Source organism: Dermochelys coriacea, chromosome 8, assembly GCF_009764565.3.
Source record: "Dermochelys coriacea isolate rDerCor1 chromosome 8, rDerCor1.pri.v4, whole genome shotgun sequence".
NCBI classification, from domain to species: Eukaryota; Metazoa; Chordata; order Testudines; family Dermochelyidae; genus Dermochelys; species Dermochelys coriacea.
Window position 1 is genome coordinate 20515836 of NC_050075.1, and position 17668 is coordinate 20533503.

Consider the following 17668-nt stretch of genomic DNA (forward strand, 5'->3'; position numbering starts at 1 on the left):
CTGTGACTTTATCCTCATGCACAATAATTTCAAATTTGGTGACAATATATACCTCCAGACCAGTGGCACTGCTATGGGCACCAGCAAAGCCCCAAAATATGCCAACATTTTTATGGCTGACCTGGAACGCTTCCTCAGCTCGTGTCCACTCACACCCTTTCTCTACCTATGCTACATTGATGACATCGTCATCATCTGGACCCATGGGAAGGAAACCCTGGAAGAATTCCACCACAATTTTAACAGCTTCCACCCCACCATCAACCTCAGCCTGGACCAACCTAGACACCGCGGTGCAAATAAGTGATGGTCACGTTAACATCAATCTATACCGAAAGAGAGAGATGGATTTGATGCAAGTTAATATGTGATGAAGCAAATTGCAAACAATATGCCAAAATACTACCATTTCCTCTGCTAGATCCATTGGATGAAGATTTGCTGCAGTTCCCCACCCACCGATCACCAACTGACCAGTATGCCTACCTTCATGCCTCCAACTTCCATCCCGGACACACCACATGATCCATTGTCTACAGCCAAGCGCTGAGGTTCAACCACATTTGCACCAACCCCTCAGACAGAGACCAACACCTACAAGATCTTCACCAAGCATTCTCAAAACTACGATACACACACAAGGAAATAAGGAAACAGATCAACAGAGCCAGACATGTACCCAGAAGCCTCCTGCTACAAGACAAGCCCAAGAAAGAAACCAACAGAACTCCACTGGCCATCACAAAGTCCTCAGCTAAAACCTCTCCAACACATCATCAGTGATCTACAACCCATCCTGGATAAGGATCCCCCATTTTCACAGGCCTTGGGAGGCAGACTAGTCCTCACCCACAGACAACCCGCCAACCTGAAGCATATTCTCACCAGCAATGACACACTGCACCATAGTAACTCTAACTCGGGAACCAATCAATGCAACTAACCTCGATGCCAACTCTGCCCACATATCTACACCAGCGACATCATCACAGGACATAACCAGATCAGCCACACCATCACCAGTTCATTCATCTGCACGTCCACCAATGTAATATAGCCATCGTGCCAGCAATGCCCCTGGACAGTCCCTATGTGAAAGAATAAATGGACAAATCAGATATTAGGAATGGCAATATACAAAAACCTGTAGGAGAACACTTCAACCTCCCTGGACACACAATAGCAGATTTAAAGGTAGCCATCCTGCAGCAAAAAAATTTCAGGACCAGACTTCAAAGAGAAACTGCTGAGCTTCAGTTCATTTGCAAATTTGACACCATCAGCTCAGGATTAAACAAAGACTGTGAATGGCAAGCCAACTACAAAAGCAGTTTCCCCTCCCTTGGTGTTCACACCTCAACTGCTAGAAGAGGGCCTCATCCTCCCTGATTGAACTAATCTCGTTATCCCTAGCCTGATTCTTGCATATTTATACCTGCCTCTGGAAATTTCCACTACATGCATCTGAAGAAGTGGGTATTCACCCACGAAAGCTTATGCTCCAATACATCTGTTAGTCTATAAGGTGCCACAGGACTCTTTGCCGCTTTCTGAAATACAGTAGTTTACCCAATTTCTGCAAGAGCATGAGCAGCAGCTAGCCTAAGGAGGAATACCCACATTTCTCCCCTTGTTTTTTCTGCATGTTTCTATCTTACAAATAAGAAATGGGGCAAGTCTGATTACTGAGCATACTGTATGCAAGATAATCCAGACTCCTTTGGAGAACTACTAGTCCTAGCTCCTCAGTGAGTAAGGGGCTGGTTAGAGATTGGACTCTGATCTTCAAAGGAAATAGGATCTGGCCCTAATTGTATATTTGCACCACAATCCCCTGCTAGATAGAATATCACGCTTACTCAACTGTATGTTACCATGTTGACCTGTAGTAGCTACAACCTACACTGGATTCAAGCCCACACTACAGCTAGGGCAAATAGTGGTAAATTCCTGTGTGCACTTTCCCAATCGCTAAATGTCCCATATTAAACCTCTTGATTTCATGTGAGAATGTCTCCACTTGCATAAATAGCTCTAACATTACTATTAAAAATTAAGGTACCCAATTATATAACAATTACACAAATGCACTTTGAGAAGAATGAGAGAGCAGAACCCTGTGAATTTTCTCTGTAGATGAACACCAAGTGATGGGGATGTAGCTGTAATTGTCATGCCCTGGAGAAAATGCACCTTTCACTGTTCAGGGCAACTGCACCTATATTACCCCCTCTGTGGTCCCTCAGGGTCACCCACTCTAGGCTCGCTGGCTTCTCAGCTATTACCTCTTGGGCAGAGACCTGCATCTCTTTCCCACCTGACCAGAGGTTTTTGCAGGCTGCACAGTTTCTCACCTACACTGGGATATTCCTAGCAAGCCAGGCTGCCTAAACAGTGCACTTTGCTCACTCTTCAAATGTTATGACTGACACAATTGCCAGCAGTTATGAGTTACTACACAGTTCTTTACATAAACAAGCACATTTATTCTTAAGGTAAAAGCATTACAGAGAAAACAAACAAAGTTAATAAAAGAAACTACATGTGCTAAAAGCTTACCAGAGGCCACCCATTAGTCTCATGGAGACTCAGTAGGCTAAAGTCCTTCCAACCCTTCGCAGGAACGACTGGGCCCCCCTTTAGACAGAAGGTGCTGTCTGTCTGCTGGTTCAGAAAGAAGGCCCTGAGTCAGTTTAAACTCAGTTTTTTATCTAAAAGTCCTTTATCTGTTGATTTCTGGAGAATCTGTTTGAACTAGTATATATATACACTCTCCAGGTTGTAGTACTTCCCTGGAGGTGTTACACCTGGGTGAATTTGCTTAAATCGCCCATTGCTGTTCTTAGTTCCTGGAGGAGCTGTGGTCACCCTCCCACGTGGAATTGCATATAATCCCTGGCCCACAATAATGCATAAACTTAATACAGTAAGCTCTCCCAAAGATATTGCAGGAACTTGCCAGATGTGTCACAGTACCGTATTAAATAGCCTGCAGCTCTACCCTTCTATCTGGGATGCTGCAGCTAGTATTACACTGGGTAAGGAACACCAAGCAGAACATACTGCTGCAGGAGCACACTGTGTGAGAAGAGATACAGCATTAGGATTAAGTACATGATGATACACATGTGTCTACAATACATGCTTCCTAAAGTGAGCTACTTCTCTACAATAAGAAGTTTAATCTAGCAGTCAGGGAAAGGGACTGGAAACCAGGATTCCCGAGTTTCATTCCTTTTGCCACTCACTTGCTCAGTAACCTTTTATGCTAAAATTTTCAAACTTGGCTATCTGAAACATGGCCCAATCCAGTTCCCAATAAACCCAAATGGCCAATTACATTTCATTGTTACAAAATCAAGCCCAGAAGCACCCAAATCTATGTTTAGGCACTTAAATATAAGTGCCCTGAGCTTCAAAGGTACTGAGCACACACACATCACTGGGGATGTCTACCCTGCTGCTGGCAGGTGCGATTCCCAGCACAGGTAAACAATCTTGTGCTAGTTCTGCTTGAGCTAGCCCAATAAAAATAGCTGTGTGGCCACAGCAGCACAGGCAGTAGCTTGGGCTAGCCACCCAAGTCCAAGCTGGCCCAACCCCCCGGGTCCGAGTTCAGGTGACTAGCCTGAGCCACCACCCTTGTTGCAACATCCACAGCGCTATTTTTGGTACCTTAGCTCAAGCATAGATAGCACAATTCTGTCTACCTTCACCAAGAAACACACCTCCCAGCTGCAGTATAGACATATCCAATGGCAGTGGATTGGTCTGGAGCTCAACACCTCACAGATTCAGGCCCTAATGTTTGTCAAGTGCTTTGGAATCCACTGATAAAAAGTGCTTTAAAAAGTGAAAAATATGTACAGCACTTAGATGGCACTTTTCAATCTCTAATGTATTTACCTTCAAAACACTGCTGTGAGGTAGGGCGGTACCATTATCCCCATTTTACAGATGGGGAACTGAGGTACAGAGAAACTAAGTGACTTGCCCAAAGTCACACAAAGAATTGGACCCATGTCTTCCAAGTCTTGGGCTAGTGCACTAATCACTGGACCATCCCTCTCTAAAAAGGTATTATTATATTAATATTATTTATTACTAGTCTTCTCTGTTTAAGATGTTAAGCAGGGATGCGCAAGTTGATTCTGGAAGAGTACGAATGATCAGAAAAAGTGCAGAAAAGTTTGTCCAGCTCTTTAGAGAGGTTTTATTATTATTATTTTCACCTGAACGTCAGGCTCTGATAGAGAGTGGAAGAGAAAGTGACAAAATACCAATGGAAAAGCAGCTCTGACTGTATTCATGGCTCTATCAAAAGCAGGAGGGACTAAAGAGTGCATAAAAAGCTCATTCTCTAAAGACCGTATATCTCCATTTTATCATCTTGGTCCAGATTTTCATATCATTTCCATATCATGTCCTAGCATCCCTAATTTGTTTCAAGACACCTGAAATGTCCCAATTTTTCCATGTCACTAGCCAAAACACTGAAATTTTTATAATGACAAAGTGTATGTTCAAGCAATATTGCTAGACACATACAGTGTCTTGTGCACCCATTTCACTCCTATCCCATAGCAAATGTGTTTCATGGCAACCATTGCCCAACATCAAAGCTTTTCATAATGTGCCAGGTAACAAGACTGCAGTACAAGTCTGCTGAGCTGATGCCCTCTTTAGTCAGTGCAAAACCCAACTCTGACCCCTTCTAGTGGGCAGAATAAGACAGGAAAGGGATGGGCACATGATTGTCACACTGTCCCTTGCTACTCTCCACTTTACAGTTACCTGAATCATAGAAAGAAGCAAAGCAAGAAGTAGAGCTCAGACTTTCTTTGATCTGCTCTGTTGCTCCAGACAGAGATTTTCTGACCCTTCCCCACCCATCAATGTCCTTTTGTCTGTTTGACTATTTCACTTTAAAATATTGCCATGGTAGTGTCCCAGGGTTTTACTTTGAAAATATGGTCATATTATCTTTCTTGTGATATGTTCAGTCTAGCTTTGCAGACTCAGCTGGTTGTAGTATTTCAGCATGCCCAGCCTATATGCCTCAAATGGAGTCTGGAAATATACAGCGGAGAAAAATGAAAAGGAATGAGAAAGAGTTAACATTTCTTACTAACTTCATACAAGTTTCCTTTTGGTTTCATCTGGATTTCTGGGGTCTCTTCTCTTTTCTTCTGAACCTGTTTGCCCTTCCCTAGCAACAGGGCCAAGTACTGAACTGCTACTTATTCAGTGGCTGCTTGCCAAGCATTTTGGCTTCTATCAGTCTCTCTGTTGGAATTTCAAGCCTACGTTTTCAGACATTTGTTAAAAGAATGCATGTGTATAATCTGCATGAACCATTACTGAATGGAGTCTGCACCTGTGGTAATGGCAGGTACAGATTACTCAAACTGATCCCTTGATTTACTTTTTCAGTAGATTGCATAATGACAGGGTTCAGAGTAGCAGCCGTGTTAGTCTGTATTCGCAAAAAGAAAAGGAGGACTTGTGGCACCTTAGAGACTAACAAATTTATTTGAGCATAAGCTTTCATGAGCTACAGCTTACTTCATCGGATGTGAGCTGTAGCTCATGAAAGCTTATGCTCAAATAAATTTGTTAGTCTCTAAGGTGCCACAAGTCCTCCTTTTCTTTTTTCAGTAGAGGGACTCCCACTGATTTCAGTGAGCTTTGGATCAGGCCCATCTACAACAATATTTATTAGCATAGATCAATTTCAAACAGGAACAGGCTGAACAGTAACTGTAAAGACAAGTGAAGTACTTCCTAAGATGCCAGATGAAACTATTTCATCATAATAACATCAGTTCCCAGAAACTGATTTGTCCCCCTGTATTGTGGGTATGCTTTATGTACACTCCCGTCCACATGTCCAGACCTGATGATACCTGCACCTGCAACAGGTAATTGAAAACTGGGGATTAAGCCTCAATTAAGCCTATCAGTTAAGCCTCACCACGTCTTCTTTCTGCCATTGAGGGGGAAGGGGAAGATGCCCATGAAATTAACTAACTTTATTAAAATCAGGAAAACAATATACCCTCTATGTAAAGTATCCAAGCAAGGGAAAGCTAAACCAAACAAGTATGTCTCCTCTAAGAAGGTCTAAACATAGGAGTAGTCTTAACCAAGTTCATAAGGAGCTTACCTCAGGGCCCTGGTTCAGAACTCCTAAAATTAGAATCAGCAAACAAAGTCTCTGGCCCAGTGAGGCTAAGTCCCCTAGTGCCTGAATGAAACCACAGCCTGCATGTGCCCTCTATCCCCTGACCAATTTACTCCTCCTGTTTAAATAGCCCAGCCACAGGGCTGGGCAGAGGTGGGAATCCTTGACAGTACCCAGGCTTGCTTCAGCAGTAAGTTCCAGACTGTTTCTTAAAGGGGCAGTACATCCCACCATCCCCCACTATAAAGGAATCTGGACACTTGACGGGGCTTCGACACTCAAGACCAATCTTCTTTGTTGCCTGCCTGAGCAGAGCCCATTTCTCTACACTGCCTATGTTCTATTCAATGTCACTTTCACAGGTGCAGTGCCAACAACAGCTGAAGCAACAATAGTCAAAGTCCTGAGACTTCTGGAGGCAGCCTGAGGGACTGGGAAACGTGACGTTGGGCAGGTACTACCTGAGTGGTGGGCAACCTGTGGCCCCTGGGCTGCGAGACAGTGTTTACATTGACCGTCTACAGGCATGGCCACCCACAGCTCCCAGTGGCCGTGGTTCACTGTTCCTGGCCAATGGGAGCTGTGGGAAGCAGCAACCACCACATCCCTGAGGGCCACAGGTTGTCCACCACTGTACTATCTGATTCTACTGACAACTGATACAGAATGAAGGCAGATTGTTTTGACCAGCTGAAATGTCCGACATGCATCCTCTGTTGTGGAGCGGTTTTGCTTGGTTTAACTTCTGTACTTTCCACTCCTTTGCCTGAGGCACACTGCGCTCTCTCTGCATCAGGATCCTGACTTGTAAAACTGGACATTTATCTTGAATGTCAGAGCTATATTTGACACACTAATACAAGAAGTTGACCTCTTTCTGATCAGGGTCACGAATCGATGGAGCCATCCCATTAGATGCTGGTAGGGCAAAGACTGCAGTTCCCATCTCCCACTCATGAGAGGGAAATGCCATGTGAAGGGGAGGGGGAGGAGAAGGAGGCGGGGCACATCACGTGATTACCTGGAATGTGATGACCTAGTTCTACCAGTAGAGGAAAAAAACGAGTGAATGAAACAATGATTGATGATCTCTCTTTATTATACAAGAACTTTGTCCATCAGCTGATCTGTCCTCCCATTAAACATATCTTGGAGGCCAAGCCAAGGTGGTCATATGATTTTACGTTTACAAATAGTAGTAAATGACCTTTTGTATCAGGCTTCCTTAGCCTTTCTTTATTAAGATACATTTCCACCAAAAAGAGCAACGGGGTGGGAAAGACACATTAATCACATACGAGAGAATATCTTGCCATTTAAAACTTGGCTACTTTTATTTGTCTCTTCCTGTTATTTCACAGATATGCTTCACAATCCTTTAGCACACTCATCTGTTTAGCATTCTTGGGACTCGACTTTTTGCTAGCACTCTCTTTTTGCCAAAAGCAAGTATCACATAATACAGGATATCTGAAGGGCTAATAAGAAGACTGGGATTGATATTTTAAATACTGTCTGACATTGAGTTCAGGGCTACTCCTCAGTTAAGCTACAACTCAACCTGTGAAATAAAGCTATTATGGTGTTACCCTGCATCTACATTAGGGAAAAGATTGAATTTAGGCTTATCTGGCATGTGTAAGCTAAGTCTGACCTAAACTCAGCTACTTTTCCTAGTAAAAATGATCAGCTGGAGACAGATGCAGCAAGCTACTACTCTCCACAACATGCCATGCTGCCAATGATTTATAAATGTTCTAAACCCTGAGCTAGGGAAAGAAGAGTACTATGCAGCCACATTTGCTTCAATTCTGATCCACTGGTAACATTTGTGCCTGATGTACTGAGCTATCAGGCTCCACAGGAATTTATTTTTCCATTAGGAGAATTCTCTCTCCACTAGTTCTGTTCATTTTTAACACCCAAGTTCCATACTTTGAACTTCCATGGGATGACCGGAACATTAACTCCAAAACAGTTGTTGGTCTTCTCCTTCATTCCCTGCAACGTTGTTGTTGTAAAGCTCTTAAGAGTGATTTAATTGATGCCCATTGCTAATTGTTTTTTGGAAAAAGCAAAAGAAAATAGATCTATAAAATGCTTACAAGCAGATGACTGGACCATTAGTGCTGCTGAATCAACTGGAGCTGAGCACACTGCCTGATGCTAGACAAAGCCTGGGCTATGCATCACTCTGCACCAGATAACATCATTCCTTTACCTCCCACCTAACCCTTTCATTGCCATCCAAGCACACGTGGGTCTAAACAGCCATTTTAAATGGAATGTCCATTCAATTGACTGAAAGGCCCAGGTGTACCTGCAGCATGGGAGACGCTGGATTCTATTGAGGCATCCAATATATTTCAACACCTTTAATCCTATGACGCTGGCCTGGCCAGTGGTGTTTTGCTTCTTCAGGACAAGCCAGTTTTATGGGATTAAGAGAGGAGCGTAGAGTATGCCGTTTCACTGAATAGGTTGCCTCATCTCTGGCTGCTGGGAGATGAGGCCAAATCAGGACTTCTGGATAAGTCCCTCTGAAGGGAATTCCTCTGCCTTTCCATAGCCTGCCCTTCCCTTCTATTCTACTTGGCCCTGCTGATTGGTGTAGCTTCACCTCACACAGACAAGAAGTAAGGGGCAGGTGGCTCAGAGCAGCAGCGGGGAGCCGGAACTTTCTGGAAAAGCACCAGTGATGACAAGGAGGCAGGAGGAATTAAAATCCTAAGGTCTGCCCATGGGGAAGCATTGTAGTAACCAGGCAAAGTACTAACAAACTTCAACAAGACTTTATTTTTTAAAGTGGAAACCTCTTTTCCAAGCAGCTGCTGCACGCTCAGTAGCTCTCCCTCAGCCTCTTCAACTCCTCCCCCCTCCTTTCTGTTTCCTGTCCTTTCGGGCTCCCAACAGCCAGTGCTCCCAATTCTAATAATTACAAGCAACATCTAAATACCACAGGAAGGCCCATTTCTGGTGTTTATGGGGAAGGTTGTTAGGTAGCTAAGAGGTGGGAGAGATTGGGAAGAGCAGGCAGGGAGGATAGTCGTCTGCACAGCTAAGCAGGATAACGGTCAATTTGTCTCACCTTTAAGGGTGAGCTGGATGGTCTTTGGCCTATCAACATCTGAGTTTATGGTTGTATGTTGCAACAGCTGATGGGATCATGCTAATACCTGAAGTACCTTCAGTATCACTGTTTAAAGCTGGAGATATACATAATTCAAAGCAGAGGTCTTAGCAGGTAAAAGAAAAAATGGTTGTAACAAAACATTCAAATGTACACAGTAAGCCATTCTATCAGATCTTCTGTAACCAACTTCTGCCCTGTAAAATTTCCCAGAAAGAGGGATCTAATCACAGAGGGCTGTATTATCTTTCCACCCTGATCTTCCCCCACTGTATCCACCCACTCCTCACCCTTCTGCCCACTCCTCCAAAGCTGATCATTGAACCCATGGAGAGCACAGCGGTGGCTGAGACCCCCAATCCCTTCAGAAGTGATGTTATCTGTGAGCAAAAGGTACTTTTCACAAGTGAATTAGAAAGGAAACCACTGAACTCTAACTGACACATACTGTCAAATTCTGCTGTTAGATACGCCAATGTAAATGTGGAATAACTCCACTATCCTAAACAAATTTAAATCTGGATTTACCCCAGCGTAACTCAGTTCAGAATCTGGCCTAATATGTGCAGGTAAATATTACCCCTTTTATTGCCATGCCACATTGGAAGCCCCTCCTTGTTTCTCTAAGAACGTTGCCGAAAAGCCATCTGAATAACAGAAGAAGTCTGTACAGTCCAAGCATCAGTGACAAACTTCCTTCAATTGCTCTCCCAAATCTATTTTTAGACAAAACTTCAAGCAGTCAAATGCAACTTCCTTCTTGCTAAAAAAATAAAATAAAATAAACTGTAAAAAGCGTCTGACCAGCAGGAAATGAAAAAAAAGCAAAGTGTTGATCTCCTCAACAGCTGGAAAAATGACTATTTGTAAAAATAAAATTAAAAAAACTTAACATTTTAAAGATACTGCGTGGCTGAAAAAAGAAACTTTTTGTTACCATTTGGGATTTAGAGCTGCTGAAGAATCAATTTTTCATCAAACCTATCTCCAGCTTAAAGCCACTTAGAAGTGGAAAGCCAACTTCTTAAATACTTAACATTTATAGATAGTCACTGGAAAGGCAGCAAACCTACAAAATAGATGAGATAGCTGCAGCAGGATTTTAGAACTCTTCCTAACCTCACATGTTTGTTTTTTAACCACCACTCATGCTAGTGATCATGAGTAATCTTCTGTTTCAAGCAAACAATGACAGGAAGCATGGTCTAGAGACCTAACACCTAGAGGTCTAGAGAACTGGATTCTGCTCCCAACTCTGTCACCATCTTCATAAGTGAGCTTGGGCGAATTACTTAGGACCACATTTTCAAAACTGGCCCCTCATGTTGGATGTCTAACATGAGGAATTGTGGCTATGGCTACACTAGAGCGTTTACAGCGATGCAGCTGCACGGATGCAGTTGCACAGCTGTAAGCTCTCTAATATAGCCACTCTAAGCCAATGGGAGACAGCTCTCCTGTCAACTTCATTAATCCACCCCCAACGAGCGATGGTAGCTATGTTGGTGGGAGAAGTTCTCCCGCTGACATAGCGCTGTCCACACCGGTGCTTAGGTTGGTGTAACTTACATCACGCACGGGAATGGCTTATTCACACCCCTGAGCGACATACTCCAAATGCATCCGATGAAGTGAGCTGTAGCTCACGAAAGCTTATGCTCTAATAAAGTTGTTAGTCTCTAAGGTGCCACAAGTACTCCTTTTCTTTTTGCGAATACAGACTAACACGGCTGCTACTCTGAAATAAGTTATACTGACATTAGTGGTAGTGTAGACATAGCCTGTGTGTTTGATTTTCAGAGGTGCAGAGCACCCTCCATTCCAACTGGAGTCAATAGAAGCTGCAATTGCTCAGTACTTCTGAAAGTCAGGCCCAAAGTATCTCAGACTGAGCACCCAAAAGTGAAGCACCTGAAATCAGAAGCTACTTTTGAAAATGGCAGCCCATAGCTTACTGCAGATTCTCATGTCCATATAGGGTTTTCAGGGGCTTAATTCTCCATAACATGAAGGGAAGTGAAACAGGTCAGCTTTCACAGATTTCTGAAATACCACTTAAAAGTCCAATGACAGTAATCAGAACAAATTAGAACCAAGAAACATACTCCCAATACAACCCACCCTTCAATGTCTCCAAATGAGTCAAAGTTCTATTTTGGTTGTTAATATATTTTCTGGCTGCTTGGGTTAGAAATGATACCAGACAGCTATTCACATTCTTCTCTTTAAACAAAAAGCCAATATGTGTAAGAAATATAAATATAGCTTGTAGGATTGAATATGGGAAATCCCACTTTCCTTCTTTCTGAAGTGTAGTTATTATCAGAAAAGTGGCTATGTACAAATGACATCTTCTTTCTCAACATTCTTGCTGCCTTTGGGTCATATCACTGTCTTTATTGATCATGACAACTGTTTACTCTTGTTAGCACCTCGTAGCCAAGACAGCTTTGGGAAACAGCTGGGTTCTAGTCTACCACATGCATCATGAACACCACTGTCCACTAATTTGTGCAGAACATTCTTAATGATGATGTCAGGAGTAGAAAGAACTCTGCTGGATTTTCAGATGCCACATGAAGTTTGTAGCACCAACATTTAGAAAAATCCATCTTTTTAACTTTAAATTTACCTTGGACATCACATCACAGAAAAAACAATTAAGAAACATGATGCCAATTTTTATGCAGCCCTTTCCCTAACTCTAAATTTACCTTACTTTGGCTTTGATCCTCACATAGGTTCAAAAGTATATGTTTACATCAAGGTCATTGCCTTAGACTCAATAATTCAACGAGACATAGTGTTTGAAAGAAAACAAATAGACGATTAGGTCGCATTCGAGGCTGGGCAGTTTTGTTATCAATTATGTCATGCCATAAACTAGAAAATGACCTTAAATACAAAAGGATAAGGCAATTCTGAGAGAGAAAGCATAGCCAGCCTAGAGTACTAGGCTTCTTGGATAACGATTTACAGCAGCTAAGACTGTTAAACTGTTTAACTTTTACATGGTTTTGGAGCAGGAGAAAGTCCAACTCTGCAGCAGGCAGACTTTAACCCTGGAACAAACTTTTCAAAGCCATAATAGCTTTTCATTATCCTTCACTTGTTTTTCCAGTTCCTCTCTATTTCAATTACTAAAGGCTTTTTGGTTTGGTTTGGTTTTCCTCCCCTATTTCCATTCAAACTTTGAGGATCTCTAATATGCATATATGTTCCAGATCTTTTGGAAATGTGGCACTGAGACGTGACAAATGTCCTGTAATTGCCTCCTCTCCATAAAGACTACTAAACAGGGCCATTAAACCTAAAGAGCTAAATTTTTCCCTTGAATGTGTGCATGCAACTATCCTCAACTCCAATAAGAACTGAGTCGCATGCATCCAAGAGCAGTGCTTTATCCTAAAAATGAGCTGTAAAGGCTAATTATTGATACCTGACAAGGCTTCTGAGTTTCCCTTGCAACAACTCATGGCCTCACCAATACCTAACAGAGAACAGGGAGCTGTGTTTAGTGTATTACTTTAGATGTTAGTGTAGGTCAACAACCTTAGCAGAGGCAGCAAAGAATGTTGAACTCAGATATCAAATGAAAAATAAAGTAGGAAATAATTTCCAGCCATTTTTAAAATGCATTTATATTATTTTTAAATCTGTTACTGTTCAAGGTTATAAGCAGTTAATCGTCGATTTAAGGGAGGCCAAATGCTACAGTGGTTAAATCGCAGGAAAGGTCTATTCCCCACTCTGCTTTATGTGCACTTGGATAAGCCACTAGAGTAAACATTTTCAAAATCATACTCCTAAAGTTAGGCACCTACATCCATATTTAGGAACTTACTTATGTGGCCTGATTCTCAGAAATACAAGGCACCCTCATTTTCCACTGAAATCAGATAAAGTTGTGGGGCCTCACCACTTTTGAAAGTCAGAACTTCTCCCCTACCCCACCCCAAAGCCTTATTACTAGGGCTAGTCAAAAAATGTCCATCAAAAAAATTGGGTTTTCGATTTTTAAAAAAAAGTGTCTTCGTTCACTGAACATTTCAGCTTTTCATTGAAAAACCAAAGACCCAGAACCTGATAATTTTTTATTCAGAAATACCACCAGGGTGCCTCAAGAGAGTTGAGGTTTAAGTGCCTCATGTCCCCATTCTTCTCTGTGGGCTGGGCTCCCTGGCCAATCCATATTTCCCATGATGCACCATCGTCAGGGACTCCCATGATGCACTGTGGCAACACAATCAGAGGGATAAAGACCATGATGCATCATGGAAGATACAGTCTGGCCAGGATGACCAGCCATAAAAGAGAATGGGGGCATGAAATGCCCAAAATCCAACTCCCAAGGGGCACTGAGGTGGCATTTCCAAAATGAAATGTTCAGTTTGCAGACTAAAGTTTTCAGGGGAGAAGGGCTGTTTGTTTTTGTGTTTTTGCTGAACAGTTAAAAATATTTTTGTTGGAAAAAATGTTACTTTCCATCCAGGTCTACACAGCATCTGCATGTAGTATGAGATATTCCGAGCAGATTCAGAGCAGTCCCCTTGGGTACAATTCAAAGTGCCTTTTCTCCCAGAGTCTCAAAAATGACAAAAGCCATGTCGACATAGCCACACACTGTTTACTCCATGCCAGTGGTGATGAACTCTTCTCAGGAGCAGCTTGCTCCCCCTTTTATGACATCTGCCAGGGCAGACTTTGGGCAATGATTAGGCTCTTTGTCTTATATACATAGTCTTCACTAACAAGGGGCACTGGGCTAATTTCCCTCTCTGTGTCACTGTCAGTCACGATATACAGTTGTCTGTCTGTGTCTGGGTACCTACCAGGGAATGGAAAGGAAGTAAGCAGGCCCTTTCCCCCTCCATTCTAATAGTGTATGGATTTCCAAAGAAGGGAGAAGGGAATCCTGTGGTAGGGGTGTGAGCTGATCATAAGAAACAAAATACAGGTGCACTCAGCAAGGGTTTTTCCTCAAAGGAGGATGATTATGTAACTAGAAATCAAGTCAAGTTAAAATATGCAAAAGGAAAGAAAACTTCCCCAGCCTTAGGTTCAACCCAGACCCTATGACCCTAGTTCAGTGCAGCCTGACCTTCTCCTCTCCCTCGTCCTCTGAAAACATCCTCCCTCCTCCAATCCACAAGAGTCAGTTTATAATCTTTCCCTGATCATCTGAGCGGGAAACTAAACTGAGGTTAGCCCTTAGACCAGGGACTCTGTGGTAAGGACCTTCTGAGTGAAGGACCCTGGACAATCGATTTCAGTCAACCAGAGAGCTGGCTGAGCTCGACCCTTATACCTTTAAGAAGAGCCCAGCTCTTTGTTCAGGCCTTCTTCTAAAGAGTGACAGAATCATCCCAGCAATATCGTCCTAGATGTCTGCCATCTGGGTCTGTTCCCACTTGAAGTGACTAGTTGTCACTGAAGAAATGGAAGAAAGACTGAAGCTCCCTTTTACGGACACCAGGTCCTGATTTAAATCCTCTCAAGCCATGGAAAGATCATTGGCTTTAATAGGGTTTGTATCAGGCCCCTGATGAGTCACTATTTTATATAATGCACATCAAAATACAGTGGGGAACCTGTGATAGCAACAATGAGTACCACCTATATATGCAGACGCATGAAAATGTAGCTACAGATTAATCTGAACAGAACAATTACCATGCTCAAATTCATCGCTGCCTTCAACAGGGCTACATTTGGCTATTGGTTACACCCAGTATGGTGACATCTATTCATTCACTTACTAAAAAAGTTCAAACTATATCATTATTAAATCTCATCCAACACTTCACTATATTTCACAGGACATTTGTTTCTCCCATAAAATGATATTGCAGGTGAGATTTTTGAGACTCATCCTGTTCTTTCCAGGTTTCAGAGTAGCAGCCGTATTAGTTTGCATTCGCAAAAAGAAAAGGAGTACTTCTGGCACCTTAGAGACTAACAAATTTATTTGAGCATAAGCTTTCGTGAGCTACTAAGAAGCCAATATTCTTGTGGAGAGAGAAAAAAACAGCTATTAGAGCAAATCAGAAAAGGTGGGGAGCAGCTCACTAAAGGGATCTGCCACACTGGCAGCAGCTAAAGATACTCCTGTTAGGTGGAGGGGGAAAACAAAAAAGCCAGGGCTTGTGTCAGCTTTCAACAGCCTTCTTGGCTCATTTTCTGCCCATGAACTATTGACAATTATTATCTTCTTTGTTCTAGTTCTTAAGTTGAAGCACTGTTTGTGTGGGGTTCTTTTCTTTTTTCCCCTGCTGGCTTGTTGACTCTTATAATACATTCATAAATTTTATTCCAAGTGCCAGGACAGTGCTTAATGGTGTCAAAGGGAAGATTTTAAAGACAGTCAATCCATGTCATAAAAAGCCACTTGAATGTAGCTATAAATATTTGTCTGGATTTCATTTTGCTAACAAACAGCTTCTTCTTTTCTTAAGAGATGATTTCATAAACAGGAGAATTTTCACATTAATATTAAAGTGTGTGTGTCTGGGTTTGTATTTTTAATAGAAATTTTCCTAATGGGAACATTAAAGAGCTTGTATTCCCTCTGCACAAAATCAGCTCCCTTTTCAGGAAAATCCTGGCAACTCAAGACCTCCAGGGTGAGATCATGTTCTTTTGCACTCCTTCAGACTCATCCCTAGCCCTTTCATTGCTTTGGCAATGAAGTCTTTGGGGTAGACTTAGATACTGCAGTGTCCCTGAGCTGAGCCCATAGCTATACATTTGAGGCACATAGTGGTGTTTTGGATTCCTTCAGGGCTGCAGTGACTGACCACATATTTTCTACCATGTAGTCCTATGACACAGAATACTAGGATCTTATTCTCTACAGTGTTGGAGTTCCTTCCAGTTGGAACTATGACCAGCTTTTGGGGCTTAGCTTCAACATATAGTCCCCCTTCTCATTTCCTTCCTCCCCAAGGGCAGAGGAGAGGCTGGGCAGGGACATCCAATGCCACTCCTTGGAGTCAGCAGGCATCCTTCTGTCAAAGATATGGACTTTCCTCTCTCAAGTCCTTGGAGAGACCAAATCATTAATTCAGAACAACTCTATCTACATCTTTCTGGGACTCAAAATCTGAATAGTCTGTTGGAGCATGATATATAGAGAGTGTCCAGCTACCCATGGCTCAGATAATTGGGCAGAGAGCTAATACTCAACCTGCAGAAGGTACAGGGGTAACCAAGTTCCAATGCAGGGAAAGTATCTGTTGTATCCAATGGAACAAGGTCTGATAGAAAGGAGCCAGAATGGGTCAAGAGGAAGCCAAGAGTGGAGTGGAAATGAGGAAATCAGGAAAGAGTGAGGAAGAATGGGAGAGAATGGAGAGACAGGATAGCATGCAGAAATAAGAACTGGTGGGTAAAGGAAGAAGGCAGAGATTAAGAAGCAGAAAGGGGTGTACAAAATTAATCCGAGTGGAAACTAGTAACACAAAAATAGTTGAAGAGACAGGTGCAGACAGAAAGAATAAGGAAATCAGGTTAAGGCAGAGAGATTAGAAAACAAGGAAAATGAAGTGTATTATTGCTTTTAGCTTCCAGAAAGTTGAGTGCCATAATGTCACAAAGTGTTGCTACAGTATTAAAAGGCAAGACTGCCCAGGGTGAGGGCAGGCTGACATCTCCATATGCATGTGGTGTGTGTACATATCAAGGAGGGAGTAACCTTCTTTGATGTTTTGTTTTACAGCGTTAGTGCTTGCTTTTTGGCTGTGTGTGTTAGATGGGGAGTACACCAGGGCATCTGCACCCCAGCTTTTTTTGGTGCTCTCTTTTTCCCTGATGATTTAACAGAACATAATTCATCATTGGCAATTTATTCTAGCATAGCAATCCAGAAAAATACTAAACTTTCACTTGAGTCACTGTGGGTTTTGCTTGAGTAAGGACACAATAAAACTAAAGTTAGGACTCCAGACTTTGGCCCAGTTAGGCCGGCTGGCAAGGAAAGTAACTCCCCCCCCCCCCAACATATTGTGGTATAAAATAAAGTATTGCTGGGGTGGGGGTGAGGCATTGTTTGTTTGTTTTTTACAATTTTTCTAAAAGTCAGGAAAATGCACTTGGGATTTCAGCCCTTTCCTGAAAAGAGGGAGTCTCTCGTCCATTCACACAGCTCCGCACGGGCTCCCCACTTTTGATTGTCTGGCTATACTGGGAAGTAACCAAGTGTACTCTCCATTACAATCCTTCATTATGTCACAAAAAAAGCGCATGCCTCCAGATGAGACTATTGATTCTGCATTCAGCACACCAATGGCAGGAGCCATAGTATATTCTGCAGGTCAGCAGAACCAGCAGTAATCACATCTGAAAATCCATGTAAC